We start from the raw sequence: 17,956 nt of genomic DNA, 5'->3' as shown, positions 1-17,956 counted from the left end.
GGCCTTTTTCCCACCAGAAAGAAGTTTAGCTAACTATTTTACTAAATCTAAGATTTCCTCCTTTTCAATAGTTGTCAGTGTTTATATAAAAATTTTCTACAATATGAGATTGTGTCTATTTTGTAACACTCTGGTCAGGAAACCCATTCTTCAATCCTTTCACATATTAAGCTAGAATATGTCATATTTTTAAAATGTTATTTAACAGAAGTAAGTTTATTTCATCATTAACATCATATATTTAAGATGGCAAAACACAAATCAGATGACCTATTTTGGTGTTCAGCACCAGACTTGTTAAAGTCCAAACAATTCTGTCACATCAAAATACTGAGTTTTTAACAACAGGGTTGCTGGTTCGATTCCCAATGGGCCAATGATCTTCGCCCTCCACAACTAGATTGAAAACAATGAGCTGCCGCTGAGCTGCCTGTGGGTGACCAGATTGCTCAGTTGGTTAGAGCTCGAGCTCTTAACAACCAGGTTGCCGGTTCAGTTCCCTCATGGATTAGTGGGCTGCGCTCCGCTCAACTAGGTTGAAACTGGTGACTAGACTTCTAGACTTGGAGTTGAACTGCACCCTCCACAACTAGATTGAAGGACAACAATTTGACTTGGAGTTGATGAGTCCTGGAAAAACACTGTTCCCCAATATTCCCCAGTAAAAATTAAAAAAAAAAAGTTCAAAATATTGAAAAGTGCCAAACAAAACAGAAATAGACTCAGAGAAATAGGGACAAAAAAACAACTGATTGCTAGCTGGGAGGGAGGCGAGCGGTGAGGGAGAAGGTAAAGGGATTACAAAGTACAAATTAGAAGCCACAATATAGTCACGGGGATATGAAATACAGTTTGGGGAATATAATCAATAATGTTGTAAAGATTATGTAGGGTGCCAGATAGGCACTGGACTTACTAGGGTTACCAGTTACCAGTTACTAGAACAGTGTGTTGCACATAATAAGACCTCAATAAATATTTGTTAAACATTAACAAAATAAAGAAGTTGAGAGGAGCGAGCAAGTATACAAAAAAAGATGAGTTTCATTTTAGATATGCTAAATATATATATAGGGAATAGTACAGGTAAGAGACTGAACTATGTCAGCGATCAGTAAACATTTTCTGAAAAGGATCAAGTAGTGAACATTTTATGTTTTGTGGGCCTTACAGACTATGTCAGAATTGCTTAACTCTGCTATCAAAGTGAGAAAGCATCGTGGACAATATGTAAATTAATCAGGGTGGCTGTGTTTCAGTAAAAGTTTATATACAAAAACAAGTTACTGGCTTGTGGGCTATATTTTGCTGACTCCTGGGCTAGATAATGGAGAGCTATAAATGTGAGACTTTGAAGCGTGATCTTGATTCCAGAAGGTAGTCATGATGTTTTACATTAATAAAGTGAGAAAATGAAAATGTTCTAAGAAAATCAGTTTGGCAGTGGTAGGTAAGCTGGAGAAAAAGTGATTGGCGGCAAAGAGAATAGTTTGAAACATTTAGGCTTGTATAGGGCTTACTCTGTGTGAGGCACTGTATTGATTTCTTTGTTAATTCAGTTAATTCTCACAAAAACCAGATGAGAGATACTATGATTAACCCCTTTGCACAGATAATAATGAAGGATAGAAAAAAACAATTTACCCAAATTCACACGATTGTTAGGTTGTAGAACAGTGTTTGAACCTAGACTGCTCCTTATCTGTGCTGTTTTACTGCATCTCAGAACACTAAGTAAGAGCTGAGCTACGATATTGGCAGTGAAAGGTACAGGACAGTAATGAGGAATGTGAATGAAGTAGAGATTGATTGTGAAGACAAACTAAAATGTAACGGAGAATGATTAGGGGAAAAAATTCCCAAGGCATGCACCAGGGAAAGTGGAAATATTCTTTATGATACATAAGGAATGTGAGAAAGAGAGCTCGTTATGGAGAGATGATGTGTTTTGTACATTGAGGTGAGGATGAAACACTATTGCATGGAGCTATATGATTGAAAATAAACAAGGAAAGGTTGGATGAGAATATATCTAGAGATTCAAATCTGGGAGTCATTAGCATTATTTCAGCATATTTTGAGCACCTGAGTTATTTAAGACTTTAGATGGGAAGTGACAAAATATAAAGGTAATAGTTTAAGCAATATGTGTGATTTCTCTGAAGGACTGAATATAGAGAGAGAATTTCGGAATACCAAGGTCTTATGTAGGAATACACCTTTGTAAGTAGAGATAGGAAATGAGATCATTAAATAGCAGATGGGGAACCAGCAGAATCCAGGGTTCTAAAAACCTAAAACGGGATATTTTTAAAGTAGGAAATGATTGTTACAAGTATACTTCCAAGAATTTGAAAATCAAAAAACTTTAAACATAAGTATCTTAAGGAATTGAGTAGTATACCCTTGCAATGGAGCACTGGTAAGCCTTTTAAAATGGTTAGTTGATAAGATGAAGATACTCTTAGTGATTAGATAATTGAATCTAATGATTTTACTCTGAGAAGACAAAAGAAGAGCAATTAGAAATCCTTCAAGCCCAAAAGTTAAAAGAGAGATCCTCATTCCAAGCAAGCAAACTAAAAATGTGGCATGATTTTGAGCAGGTGGTATGAAAAAAAAATTAATTTCAACCTGATACCTGAATCGTCTTTAAATGGGATATAGGATTTACTTGTCTTTCTCCATGGGTTCTATGTACAGCTAACAGTGATTTCAATGTGATGATTGACCTAGCTTGCCTCGCTGAAAGTTGTGATGATTGAACTACCTAGCCTGCCTGGCTGCAAGTTCACTATTTTAAGACCTGAAAATGCTTGGAGTTGTTTCAGATTGGAAAACATGGCTTATTCTCTTGGACCTCAAAAGAAGTGATATGGTCTGATCAGTGCACTCTGGGGCAGGTATTATAAAAATATGTAATTTTTAAGGTAATATAAAAATATATAGTGCTCGCTTTGGCAGCACATATACTAAAATTGGAACGATACAGAGAAGATTAGCATGGCCCCTGCGCAAGGATGACACGCAAATTCGTGAAGCGTTCCATATTTTTGCCAACCTTGATTTTATATATATATATATACATATATATATATATATATATATGTATATACTTAAAGAAGTGGAGTACAGCATTAGGAATAGAGACAGTGGAAATGTAATGGCTGTGTGCAATGTCAGGGGGATGGTGGATGGGGGAGGGGGGTTGACACAGTGTGAGGGATATAAATGATAAACGTCTAAGTATTACTTTGTCTTGTGCACCTGAAACTAATAAAATATATATATATATATATGTGTATATATATAAAATAAGAATTCTGGTTAATACGCATTAGCCAGAATTTAGTAAGACGAGATAAAAATTGTAATACAATCTATTAAATTACTGGTTTGGGCCCAGTATATTTTTTATCTTTAAAAAGATGGTGTTAAAGGCCAATATGATGTATTGGAAAGCTTATTAGAAATGAGGAATACTGATTTCTAGTCCTGCCTCTGTCATTAATCAGTTTTGTTCCTTTGGAATCTTAATGGTACATGTCTCCAGTTCTTCATAGGGCCCTTGGGATTTGCAGTAGTCCGCACATTCACAAATAACCATTAATTTCATACCTCTGCAGTTCCTTCATGAACAGTGTTAGCCCTTCTTAACAAAATGTTAGCTTTTGTTGACTAAGTTGAGGTACAAAATGATGTGTAGATGTGTTGATTTAGGAGAAATCCATTGTTGTGTTGAGATGTGGATATTTTTTGTTCAGCCAAGTTCATTTACCTAGTAATTTTTTCTTCACAAAAGCCATGAAGTACATGTAATTAAATTTGTACCTAGGTGAAATAGCATGTTGTTATATGTCATGGCCTTTTGGGGTCATTTATAAATGGTTAAAATACTTTAAATTAGGAATATCTAGGGCTGACTACTGATTGGTTTCTCAGATATTTGACAGTGCTTCCAGTCATGCAGAAAGAGGCTGTGAGACCTTTTAATGTTGCCAGAGGATAAGACAGTTTCTTATGTGATCTGTTCTTTTTTTCAAACAATGTTTATTGAGGACCTACTTGTTCTCTAGGTACTATGTTCCTAAGCATCCCAGACACAGTTCCATCCTCTTAGAACTTTCTGTCCATGGTGTTTTATCTAACAAGGTTTCAGTTGCAAGTGGTTCCTCAGTGACCATGCTTTTGAAGTGCTAGTAATTAGACTTTAGGGATTTCTGAAATTAACGTGTATACAGGCGGAGAGAGAGAACATAAAAACAAACGTTTAAAAATATGAAATTTCCAAAATATGAAGAGTAGATAAAAATGTAAAAACTAGATAAATTGACATCCCACCGTATGTACTTACACGGTATAGTTTCAATTTTGGTTAGATGGATTCCTGATGTTTAATATTACCATGACTGTATCAACACTTTTTGGTTGCCTACTTAATATATGTTAACTTACTTTCTTGGAAAATATTTTTCTTGGAGTTAATAATTGTCTTGCATTTCTTCCCTTTATTTAATTTTCTATGTACTTGCCAGTGATTTAATCAGATAATCCCCAAGTTATGTAAAATCCTTTCAGTACATTCAGGTATGTATATTAGGTATCCTGTCAATTTTATCTTTATGTAACCTTTCCTGCGGTTTTTGTATCTGGACATTCTAGATCTCATGTGGTCTTGTTTTGCCAACATCCTGGTGATTCCCTTGCCTCTTTCATTGAACACTTTTCCTGGATCCCATGTCTTGGTTTATTCTCTTGTATCGGTGGAATATATCCTCTAGTAATGTCTTTAAAACGGACTGCCTGTTTGGACATTTTTAGATGCTTGTTCATCTGAAAGTATTTGTATTTCACCCTCAAAGTTTACTCATATCTGACTGATTATAGAATTCTGAATTAGAGATTGGAAATGATTTTTCCTGAAAATTTTGAAAGCGTTAATCTAATAGATTCTGGTGTTGCTTTTGAAAAGTCATGTCTTTCCTGCTTTTTGATCTTTTATATGAAAGAAGCATGTGGGATTTTGTCTTTTGTTTGTGCTTGGAAAATTCACAATGACATTCCTAGACGTACATCTCTTTTCATCCATGTGTTTAGCTCTTGAGTTGCTTTTCAGTCTGGGAACTTCTGAGTTTAGGTTCTGGGAAATTGTTTTGAATTGTTTCTTCAATTCTCTCTTTTTTGTATTTTTCTCTTTTCTGGATCTTTTGTATTGGGATATGGGACCGTGCTGGACTCTTTTTACATTATTTTTTCTCTTTTATATTATTTTTGTTCTCATTAGTGGGAAAAAATTTTAACTTATATTCTAAACTTTCTATTGCATTTTTCATTTCTGCTATTAAAGTTTAACTTCATAAAAACTTGTTTTCCAAATGGTTAGTTTTTGATGGCCTCTTTTTCTGATTTGTTTCTCTAATTGAGAACATTTTTAATTTTTTGCTGTCTTCAGAGTCTTGTTTCCTTTGAAGTCACTTTTTCTCTGTGTGTTATTTAGTCTCTATGTTTTATAGTTGATGTTTTCCTTACATGAAATACTTGATGATTCTGACTACTGATACTTAATAGCATAACATTTAAAAAGCACATTGGGAGCTCTGAAGTTGTGGACGGGGTACTGTTTAGAGATGAGGCCATTTCCTTAGGGAACTCCTAATGTCTGTGTATTTAGGTGTCTTTTATCTTAAACTGGTCAGGTTTCCTAGAGAAATCTACTAGTCCTTTTCCTGGCTCTCAAAATTATACCCATTGAAGTAAAAATAGACTGGGAGTGGGAGGATTGGGTTGGTTCTGAACATATTTCATTATGTAAACTCACTTGATTCTCCTGTTCAGTAGTAATCTCTGCCTTCAACTTGCTTTAATATGATCCCTGATCCAGAGATAACCTTTTTCTAGGGGAAAACACTTAGCTTTGCTAGGAAAATAGGAGAAGAGGCAGTTGCAGGGCTAGAACCAGGAAGAGATCTGTGAATCTAGCTGCTGCTTAAATAGACTAACCTCAGTTTTCCTATTCTACTTGCCCCTCAACTAATTTTTGAATCTTTGGGGCTTCTCTGTTGTAAATTGGAGTGTTTATCAGCTTGCCCAAATTCTGGCTTTAATTTAAGCTTTTTTTATTTCACAAAGTCGTCTACTACTGCTATTGTTTTTATTAGTTTATTCTGCCTATTTTTCCAATCTTTTGAAGTCTTTTGGATCTTCATCTTATCAGCCAACATGTTAAGTCATTCTCTTAAAGTTGAATACTGTTCAGTTATCTGAATGTCTTGATTAAAGTGTAAGGATTGAGCCCTGTGGATTATTTTGAAAATATTCAAAATCAGTTTTTAGTTCTTGGTTTATACTGTAAATTATGGTTATTTATCCAGTATGAGTACCTAGTATGCTGTATTATTAGTTTAATTTTTTTATTTCATTCCTAAAAATATTTTCAGGATCTTTCCCCACAATATTTTAATTAAAAAAAAAAAATCGAATGTATTAGTTACACTAGTGTACCAAAAAAGACGAAATTTATTGATAAATACAAAGTTTAGGATTACTTGTAGTGAAATAAAATTTGCTCTTGGTGTATCCTTTTTCTTTTGTAGTGCTTACAAACCATCTTGCAAATAACAGTTTTTGTACTTTGGATATAGATCAACATTAATGGATTGGACTGTCAAGAGCCTTCTAAATTCGAAGGGTCTATGTTTCTTTGATATATAATTTTCCAAAAATGTTTCCTCCATTTCCAAAACCAGTGCATTTTAGAAATTGTTTTCCGTTCTTGGGATGTTTTACATTAGATTACATTAGAGATGCATGCCTAATTCGGGCTTGTGATTACTTTGGCTATGTAGACAAAAACTAATTTAAAAAGTGGCTGGGTGTTCTCTTACTGTCTTCTTTTCTCATTTCAACTTCATTTACTTTTTAACTATGTTTCTTCTACCTTTTCCAGTTTTCTACTCAGTTCTCCTTGGTGGAGAAGATGGATGCAAAAGAGGAGGTGTGAGTAGTTCTTTATTCTCTCTGCATCTGTTAACATTACATCATCTTTCCCATGCAGTATTCTTGTTTCTTCTTAGTTCATCCTCTTACATTTATGAAGCCAGTGGGCCTGTTTGGTTTTCTTTTGTGTTATTTATAAAATTTAGTTTATCCTGACAATATTCTTACAAGATTTATGATACTAATTTGTAAACATTCTTTCCCTTCTTCCATTATCTATATATGTCCCTTTAAAATCTGACATCAGAAAACTATATAGTGATAGTATTTCACTCACTCATCACCTTCATTTATTCAGTCCACTCACATTTATTAAGTTCCTCAAGTATATCAGGTCCGGGGAAATAAAATATTGATAAGGTATTACTTTTACCATTAGAGTTCATACCTTCATAGGGAATATCTCCTCCCATTTCTTATTAGAATTGTCTACATCTGTATAAGTAAAAACTATAATTTTTGCTTTCTTGGTCTTCCATCTACTTTACTGACTAGTATTTCCTTTTGGAATATGTGATTTTATAAAAGTAGAGTCAGGTTTGAGTTCTGGCTCTGCCAAATGTTAACTATGTCATGATAAATCAGTCTTTCTGGGTCTTAAGAGTTCTCATCTATTAAATGTACTTAATATCTACTTTGTAGAATTGTATTGAGGGAATTTAGATGTTAAAAGTGAATTGAAAGAATGTACGTATTTGTATTATATAAACTTGTTAAATTTCAAAAGCTGTATGCTATTTTATAAGGGTTGCTATCTAAATATTTATTGCAATTCTTTTGAAATATGATTGATACCTCCTTGGGAGCAGACCTGTATCATATTTATCCTTATCTATTGCAACCGGTAAATATCAATGACTTATACTTTTGGATTGAATTTCCTAAAAAATGGACTTAAAACAAGTGTTAACATAGTTGACATTTCTTTTTACTGCTATATGTATTGCCTCTGTGTCACTTTAGAATTTAATGTAAGAAAACATTTTCTGTGTGACCAAATTTCTGTTACATATTTGTAAGTATTATTACTTCTGATTATGCCCCTCCTCAAATAACCATGTCATCTTATCACCCTTGGGTTCCTGGATTTCTGGATGCTTTGCGTCTCTGCTACTCAGTTATCCTTCTTTGTCTGTTTTTGAAAGATAAATTACACAGACACATTGCTGTATTCTAATGACAGATTCCATTTTTTTTTTTTTTTTTAATGAAGAGATCATTTTTACCTCTATTAAAATATTAAATATATCGTAAAATTTAGTGTGGTTTAGACATTGGATTATAATAAACCAAGATGAAAAACATTAGTATGTCTGTTCTCTCTTTCTCTCTCTGTATTTAGATGAGATTGACCAGTTTCTCTGATGGTTCTTTTAAAAATTAAATTTGCTGTTTTTTTTTGTTTTTTTTGGTTTAATAATTGCATTATGTGTTTCCTTCCTCTTTCTGACATTTCAGTAAAAAGCAGTTTTGATCATGATGACAAATCTTGAGCTGAACATTTCTCTAAATATGAAATACATCATAATTTTAGGTGAAGGAAAAAAAGAAAGTGAAGCCAACTTGTGTCAGTTACTTTACCAAGTCCTTTTCTTATCGCGTTTAATTTTTACAGCCCTCTGAAGTATTAATTACCTCTATTTTACTGATGTGAAAACTGAGGCTCAAAGAAATTTTACCATTCTTCGTCTCAGTATTCTAAATCCAAAGAATATGCTCTTTGTACTGTACTACATAACCTGGAAGGAAATGATGTGGAACATTGAATACCATTCCATAATATCTTCCATGGAATTACTTATATTCTTTTCTCCTCTGAATTTAAGACACCTTCAGTGTCCATCTTAGATTATAAATAATGATTTTCAGTACTCTTTATTCATTACTGGTCTTACTAAGTTGACACTTATCTAGAATGTACTTTGGAAGCATATTTCTGAAGTTTTAAAAAGTTCCTACAGTTCAGATAAGAGTAGTAGGACAATTATATTAACCTGGGGCAGTCAGTTGTGTCCTGGTGACACTTAATATTACCAGCTGACACTGACCTGTTTCCTTTAAAAAGTTAAAGCAGGGCTCCAGAGATTGGTTTGTCCATGTTCCTTTCTCTTGATATTTCTTTAGGTTGCAAACATTATTTTATTCCTATTTTTAATCATTATAATACAATTTTATCTTATGCTTCTCTTCTATCATGAGACCAGAATGAGCGTGTTATGTTTTAGGAACAGGAAGAAAATCACGGTACCTATCTGAAGAGGAAGGGACTAGCGGTTATAACAGGATCAGAAGAGTACCAGAAACAGGTCTTTAAAGCCCTGTCAACCAGCCTAAGTTCAGATTTCATCTAGTCCCAGGGGAAGTTAATAGAAGGCTTGAAGGTAAACGGGATGGTTTGATACCTTTTTTTTGAAATTTTAATATCTTATTCCACAACAAATGGAAGACTAAAATATACCAAATTAAATTTCTATAAATGTAAATTGAGTGGTGACAATACAACAGGAAACTAGCTTACAGTGTGGTCACTGTGTGATTATAGCTACAGAGAGTCTTCTCAGCTTACAGCTGGGGCTATTGAAAGCTATTTTATACTCTGGAGCAACATGACAGGGAATTAAGTCCTGAAATCTTGGAGTTATCACATCCACTTTCTCCATCCTGATGGAAATAGGACATTAAGATATGCGTAAAACATTCTTTTCAGAATAGTTTTATACAGTCATAATTTTACTTATTTACTCAGTATTAAAGATGAGACCATTTTTTTTTAAACTTTTATTTATAAGTGTGTTTTTCCAGGACTCAGCCAGCTCCAAGTCAAGTAGTTGTGGAGGGCACAGCTCACAGTGGCCCATGTGGGGATCAAACTGGCAACCTTGTTGTTACGAGCACACGCTCTAACCAACTGAGCTAACCGGCCGCCCCGAGACCATTTTTTAAAAGACAACAGGAAGGAAAGTATATTTTAACAAAAATGTATTCAAATTATTCTTTGAATCTATCCAGTCATTTCTTTCTCATTGTTTGTTTTAATGGTAATGCATTACTAGGGTTTTTTTATTTTTTAATTTTTTTAAATTAAGCATTCTAGGTTAGTAGTATTTTTATAAATCAATTAGTTTTATTTTCATTTGTTTCTTGAGAAACTGTTCGTCTATCTCAGATGTTATTGAGAGGTAGATAGCCTTTTCTCCTCTGTTAGGAAAGGGGGGAAAAGCTAATTTTAGAGAATAGTACTTTTTATATATTCTCATTTTGTTACGGTGGTAGTTTTGCCAGAGCTGTAAAGAAATTATTTGAATTTACTGTAAAAAAAAAAAAAGGATTACATAACTATTAAATATATGAATATATGAAGCGTGTCATAGATTTTCTCATTAGTAACTATGAATATTATTTCTTAATCCAGATGTTATATTCCATTAGTTGAGGACTTGTGTTACCTTAACAAGCATTTCATTTGATACGCTTGTTAAGGTAACACATGTACCTTAACAAGCGTATCAAATGAAAACCTTCCAGTATCGATGATTAGTTTTTTATTCCTCAATGTAGTTATGATTTATGGCTCTGTGGTTGTATAGCATCATCTGTCTTAAAAATGAAGCTCGCTTATGATGTTTCTACATTAATACAATGAATTTAGAGATATCCTGTAAATATATAGAAAGTTACTCTCTGTGAGAAATTGGCTACTGCACTTCTAGATAATTTCTTTAAAGTTCATTTATTGAAATCTTGAGGCTAAGGAAAAATAGGAAAATTTGCTAAATTAAAAAAGGATATGTTTCAAGACAAATATAATTGCATAATCTTGAATATTATAGAAATATTTTTATTTATCATTACTAGCAGTTTTCCAAACTTGAAAATAATGTACATCTTGATTTAATAAGTTACATCAACGCATTTTTTGTCATTGTTCTGCATAATTTTCTTGTGTTACATATACAATATTGCTGTGTAAAGAAGACAGATTATATTCAAATCCTAGATTTAATCATTCATTTTTATGTGATGAAATGAGAAAATTCGTGAAACAGTCAAAACAGTTTCAGGGAAATTATAGGCATTCCACACTGGTTTTGTTTTTTTCTTTAAAACAATGTATTGGACGTGGATTTTAATGCCTCTATTCTGATAAATGTTGACCTGGCTGATTTTTAAAAATCTTTTAGTTTTGGCAGATTTTTACAATAGCCTTTTCACACCTCTCTCACGTCTACCATTATATAGTAATTTAAATTATTTTTATCTGTCTCAGTAAAAGTTTAGCTAGTGAGACCTAGGAAATGGTTTAAAGTGAGAATAACCGATATGAAGAGAAATGTAAGAATAATTGTCTAGAGGTAATTTCCCATTAACTTTTGTATTTTTAAAAAAACTTTAGTGTTACTTTTAAAGTGCTGTGTATGTTTACTCTTGGGAATTTTAGGAAAACAAAGAAAAATTAGTACACCACTCTTGGATAATTTTCATTAGCATTTTTGCAAATTGCTTTTCTAGTTTTATATATTTTATAGTAGAATTGTAGAATAATAGAACAGAAGTGAAAAGTTGTAGGTTCTGTGTTGGGCTGAGTGAGCGGTCAAGCCAGAAAATGATAAGAGTGAGCTGGAAAGACAGGAGGTGGTGTTCCAGGAGTGAAGTATTTGAGGTTACAGAAAAGTATAACCAGGAGAGGGGAGAGGAGTGGTTGATGATCAAGGAGGGACAATTGTGTTTGCAGTGAGGAATAAAGAGTGACCTAATCCAACTCTAAGCCCGATAGTATAAAGGGACATGGGAGGGAAAACAGTCATAACTTAAGAGGATGCCAGCAAAAAAGTGTCTTTGAAGAAGAGCTGTATTTCATTTAAAGGAAGAAGGTAAAGGGTACAAAATTCAGAGAACTTGAGGATATGGTAGATTTTTGCTGGTATTATTCCAGAGATCATTGTGGTAGGTTTTCAAGAGTTAAATTTTAAAATGTTATACGTCAGAATAGCCAGTGTTCAAGAATATCCAAGAAAAGTATTATGTGTTCATAATTTCCTTTGCTAGAATTGGAACTCTTTTTGTATTGGCATTATTTTTCAAAGATACGTGTAATTGTGGCGCTACATTATCAGTCTCAGCAATAGGAGTTGATACAGCGAAGGGTTTTACATTTTGTCAAAAGAAGAAACAGCAAGAAAATTTTGAATGGAGAACGAGGGAGGGTGGAGAGAACCTAAGTATTGGATAGCTAAATAGCTCAGTAGATAGGTAGTTTTAATTAAAAAGTTAATAACACAGGCTCATAAATCTCCTGTCTAAAAATGGTATCACTAGGAAGTGTAGTAGAAGGCATCCTAGACCCATCAGTTTTAATCCCAACCTTTATTATGTGAAGAACCTTTGGAATTTAACTTCTATGATACCAGTTTTCTCATATGTTAAAATAATACCCATCCTTTTTTCTTCATAAGGTAATGTTGAAAATAGGATGAAATCAAATACTTGAAAACTCTTGGTATATTGCAAATTAAATGTATTATGCATTTATAAAGTTTCCATTGAGTATTAAACACAATGGGAAATGAATCAGTAAATAATGAATCAGTTATTTTGTGTAATCAAAAGATAAACAATAAAATTTCCAACTATAGTTGGCCTTTGAACAACATGGATTTGAACTGCTCACGTCTACTTATGCATGGATTTTTTTTTCAGTAGATTCTATAAATGTATTTTCTTATGATTTTCTTAACTTTTTGTCCTCTAGCTTACTTTATTGTGAGAATACAGTATATAATACATTATAACATACGGAATATGTTAATTGATGTTTATGTTATTGGTAAGGCTTCCAGTCAGTAGTAGGCCATTAGTAGTTATTTTGGGGAGTCAAAAGTTATATATGTGTATTTGACTATGCAGAGAGATCGGTGCCCCAACCCCTGCATTGTTCAAGGGTCAACTGTACTTTGTCTGAAATTGCTTTGATGAGTAAAGTAAATGTTGGTCTAGATTTTGAAAATAATCCAGCCTAAATATTTTTTCTGACTGCATATTAGTTTTTTTAAAAACACTTTATTGAAACATAATTTTTATGCAATAAAATTTACCTATTTTAAGGTTAAATTTGACAAAAATGTTTTCTCATGTCCCTTTGCCTCAAGTCCCCACTGCTGGTCCCGGGACCCTTTTCTGCCATAATAGTTTTGACTTTCCTAGAATTTAACATAAACAGAATCATGTACTATGCAGTCTTATGTCTGCCTTCTTTTTCTTAGCATTTTGGTTTTTTGTTTTTGAGATTCATCCATGTTGTTGTATAAGTCAGTTGTTCATTTATTTACTGCTGAATAGTATTCCATTGTATGGCTATACTGCATTTTTTCTTTCATTGACCAGTTGATAGACAAATATTATGTCGGTTTCAGTTTTTGACAATTATAAATAATGTTCCTCTGGCAATGTGGATACAAATCTTTGTGTGAACATGATCTTTAGTAGATACCTGAGTGTAGAATTTTATGTAGGGTTTTATGGCGAGTATGTAGGCTAACATTTTAATAGTCAGAATTTGGGGCATAGCACACCTGGGGATTTACATGTGTTTGTGTTGGAGCAGAGAAATCTTTTATTGAAGATTATGGTTCTGCCCCTCAGTCTACTTCCTCAAACACATACCATGGTTAAAGAGAAACTCAACCCTGCCCTCAACTTGATAGATTTTTTATTTTAAGTTGTGCTCTAATGTAAAATATCCTCTCTCCGGGTTTCAAGAGAGCTCTCTAATCTTCCAATTGCACAAAAAAATTACGCCAAATTGCTTAAGGTATACTTTCTTCCTTCTTCCAGATAGTCTAAACTTGCACTGTGCCGTAAGGTAGCCTCTAGCCACCTGTGACTGTTGAGCACTCCCAATGTAGCTAGTTGGAATTGAGGTCCAATGTAAGTGTAAAATATACACACGATTTTGAGGACTTATTAATACACTATTTTACATTCCTTTATTTATACTAAATTTTTATTGCAGATTGAAATTATATTTTTGTTGATACATATTTTTGAAATTATATTAGTAAAATTCACCTGTTTCTCTTTAGTTTTTCAAATGTGGCTAATAGAAAATTTTAAATTATATATTGAGTCACATTTGTAGCTCTAGTTGTTTCTCTTGAACAGCACTGCTCTAAACTTACCTTCAGGTGAATTTACAGGTTGAGTATTTGTACTCCATTGTTTTAGCGCATCATAGACACTGATTCTAAAGTGTATGTAGGCCACATTGTAAGACTTCATATTAAATGATTGCATTTATTATGTCAATGATAGCCGTGAAATTAAGGACTCGTTTTTATGTCACATAGTGAATACTGACTGATTGAACTCATTGTCTTTTGTTTTGGCATCTAGGAAGGTTAGCCCCTCTCATAACTGTGAGTGCCATTTGGTGTGAATTTGTTTGCTCAATCATACCTCTGGATTTCTTGTGAATCACACACAATTTAGAATATATACAGATATCCCTACATACCTTATAGTCTAAGAAAATAAATGACCTCTCATTCATTTTGAATACAGTTTGATGTATCTTTTAGGGAAGATTTTTTAATATTTCTATTCAATATAGGAAAGTTTAGGAAACTTTCCCTATAGAAAATGAACATAATTGTGGAAAGTGTTTATAGGATAGCCTGCTATATTCTCAAATAATAGGGAATTACTTTTTAATAGAATAGACTTGGCTGATCATGTCAAGTATGAAATCCATAATTGCAGAAACCATTTATTAATTTTTTATGTGTGTATTTTTTAAATTTATACACACACACACGTAGATATCCTTTCATTTATAACCTCTCAAATGATAGCTTACTATACAGAAGATTCTGTAATTCTTAAGTAAAAAGATTTTTAAAAGAAAATTGTGCCAATTTGTATGATGTGGAAGTGTCAGTACAAATTGTTTTAATTCATATTTTAAGATTTACTTTTAAGTAAATTCTATTAAATTGCTAAGTGAAATGAACACATATAAATCACTTAAAAATATTTAAATCATAATTTAGTGATTTAGTATACAACTAAATAATTTTGAACTTCTGAATTGCTAAATATATGTATACAAAAACTATTAAATATAACCTCTCACTTCTAAAAATAAAGAAAAAGACACACTGTACTTCGGAATGAGTTAGAGCTTTTCTGTCTAATATGGTAGCCACCAATTACACATGGCTATTGAGTACTTGAAATGTGAATAGTCCAAGTTGAGATGTGCTGTAGCTGTAAAATACAAACTAAATTTTAAAGACTTAGTATTAATAAAAGAATATAAAGTATCTCAGTTTTAAAATATTGATTACTTGTGGAAATTATAATATTGTGAATATATTGATTGGCTTAACTAAAATACAGAGGGTGCCAAAAAAATGTATACACATTTTAAGAAAGGAAAAAACTGTATTAAAATTGTAATACTCAGTATATACCGATAACAAAAGGTGAATACAAGTCATGTGTATACATTTTTTTGGCAACCCTGGCATATTTTGTAATTAATTTCACCTGTTCTTTCTTTTTCAATGTGGCTATTAGAATGTTTAAATTTTCATTAATTAAAATACAATTCTAAAGAATGCAAAAGAAGGCAGAGAAAGGAGCAGACAACAAAAAACACAGGAGTAAAACAGAAAACAAGTAGTAAATTGATAGGTTCAATGATAATTCCACTAAATGTTAATAAGATTAAACACTTCAATTAAGAAGCAGCAATTGTCAGAACAGATAAACAACAAAAATAAGACCCAACTATATGCAGTCCACAAGAAATTAACTTTAAATATAAAGACACAGGTAGGTTTAAAGAAGTGAATAGAAAAAAGATACACCATGCACAGAATAGGTTTTGAGAGCTGATGTGGCTAAAATACTCTTAAAGAGTATTAGCAAAGAAAAAGTGGGACAACTCAGACATAACAGTGAGAAATACGTATGCACCTAATACAGCTTCACAATACATGAAGCAAAATTTTACAGAATTACAGAAATTACATATAGACAATTTCACAGTCATAGTTGGAGGTTTCAGCACCTTTCTCTCAGCAGTTGATAGAACTACTGCATTAAAAACTAGCAAAGATGTTGAAGATCTGGAAAACACTTATCAATACCTTTGATTCAATTAATATTTTTAGAACATCACACTTCATGCTGCATGATACACATTCTTTTCAAGTGTATATAGTATATTTATCAAAAGAGACCATAGGCTGGGCCATGAAACAATTCTAAATAAATTTAAAAGGATGGAAATAATACAAGGGTCTGTTCTTGGACCATAGTAGTATTAAATTAGAAATCAGTAATAGTACAATGTCTAGGGAAAAAAACCTAAATGTTTGGATGTTAATATACTTTTGGACAATTTGTGGATCAAAGAAGAAATTACAAGGGAAATTAGAAGTCATTTTCATCTAAATGATAACGAAAATACAGCAGATCAAAATGTGGATGCATCTTCAGCAGGGTTTAGAGAGAAATGTATAACGTTAAATGCTTATTTTAGAAAGAAGATAAAATAAGTGACCTAAGGTTCTACCTTAAGAGAGAAAAAGAAGAGCAAATAAACCCAAACTAAGGATAAGGCCAAAAATAAAAATAAGTGTAGATCAGTGAAGTAGAAAATAAAAGGGAAAAAGTAAACAAAACTACACTGAGATATTTTCACCTTGTTCTCATTCCCTCCCTTCTCCTCTCAACAACATACCATTTGGTGAGCTCAGGATTTGGCACTCTCACACATTGCCTGTTGGAATACAAAATGGTTAAACCTCCTATAGAGGGGAAGTTGACAATATCTGGCTAAGTTATGTACTCATTTGTTTACTCTTTCATCTAGTAAATCTCACTCTTAGGAATATGTCCTAAACATAGATTGACATAAGTACGAAATAACATATGTTCAAGGCTATATTCATTGCAGCACTAATTTGCTTTTGTGTTTGTTTCTTTATTGAATAATTTTGACTTGTAACATTTTATAAATTTTGAGGTATAAAATGTGTTCTTTGATACCTTCATACATATATTGTAATATGATTCCCAATGTAGTGATATTTATCACATTACATAATTATAGTACAGTATTAATGTCTATATTCATTATATTGTGCATTAAATCTCTGTGGCTTATTTACTACTCGTTGCAAGTTTGTACCCTTAAACACCATCACTCATCCACCTCCTATCCCCTATTCCCTGGTAACCACCATTTTACTTTCCATTTATTAAAAGTTTAACTTTTTTAGATTCCACATATTAGTGATATCATACAGCACTTGTCTCTGACTTATCACTTATCATAATGTACCTATCCACATTGTTGCAAATCTAAGGATATCTTCCTTTCTCATGGCTTAATAATACTCTGTTGTGTATGTATACCACATCTTTTTATCCATTCATTTGTTGATGGGCATTTGGATTGTTTCTATTGGCTATTGTGAATAAACAGCACCATTTGTAATAGCAAAAGACTAAAACAACGCAAATATTCATCAATAGGGCTCTGATTGAAAAAAAGTCTACCCAATTGAGTATTATATAGGTATAAAAGCAAATAAATATCTTCTATGCCATGATCTCCAATATATTTATTATGAAACAAAAATAATAAGATACGGAAAGTCCATAAAGTGTGTTACTGTTTAACTAAATATATTTGTGTGTATGTACATTTTTACTTTTATGTTTCTAAATCTAGGAATGAATCAAAAACTAATCCACTAAAGGTAACAGGGTTAGAAGAAATAGCTGGAATTCTGTGAAAATAGCTGGTTTCTTAGGTGTGACTTTGAAACTATGTAAATGTTTTGGGTAATTCTAAAACAAGTTTTAATGGTTAAAAAAAAAAACAACCCTAAGAGTGAAAGCAAAATGAAACAAAGAAGCCTAAGTGGTATAACCATAGGAAAGGACTATT

The 17,956-nt window shown here is 32.5% G+C and overlaps 1 protein-coding gene and 1 non-coding gene across 7 annotated transcripts in view; both read left to right on the top strand.

Moving 5' to 3' along the window:
* Nucleotides 1-17,956, top strand: part of JMJD1C (jumonji domain containing 1C) — a 254,632-nt gene that overhangs the window by 61,580 nt on the left and 175,096 nt on the right. The gene's annotated exons all lie outside the window — the stretch shown is intronic.
* LOC117036489 (U6 spliceosomal RNA) lies at nucleotides 2,949-3,055 on the top strand. The gene has a single exon (XR_004425384.1). It is a non-coding gene; the product is annotated as a U6 spliceosomal RNA (small nuclear RNA).

Source organism: Rhinolophus ferrumequinum, chromosome 16 (genome assembly GCF_004115265.2).
Source record: "Rhinolophus ferrumequinum isolate MPI-CBG mRhiFer1 chromosome 16, mRhiFer1_v1.p, whole genome shotgun sequence".
Lineage (NCBI taxonomy): Eukaryota > Metazoa > Chordata > Mammalia > Chiroptera > Rhinolophidae > Rhinolophus > Rhinolophus ferrumequinum.
Note: the sequence above shows the minus strand (reverse complement) of the source record. Positions and strands in the feature narration are given on the sequence as shown.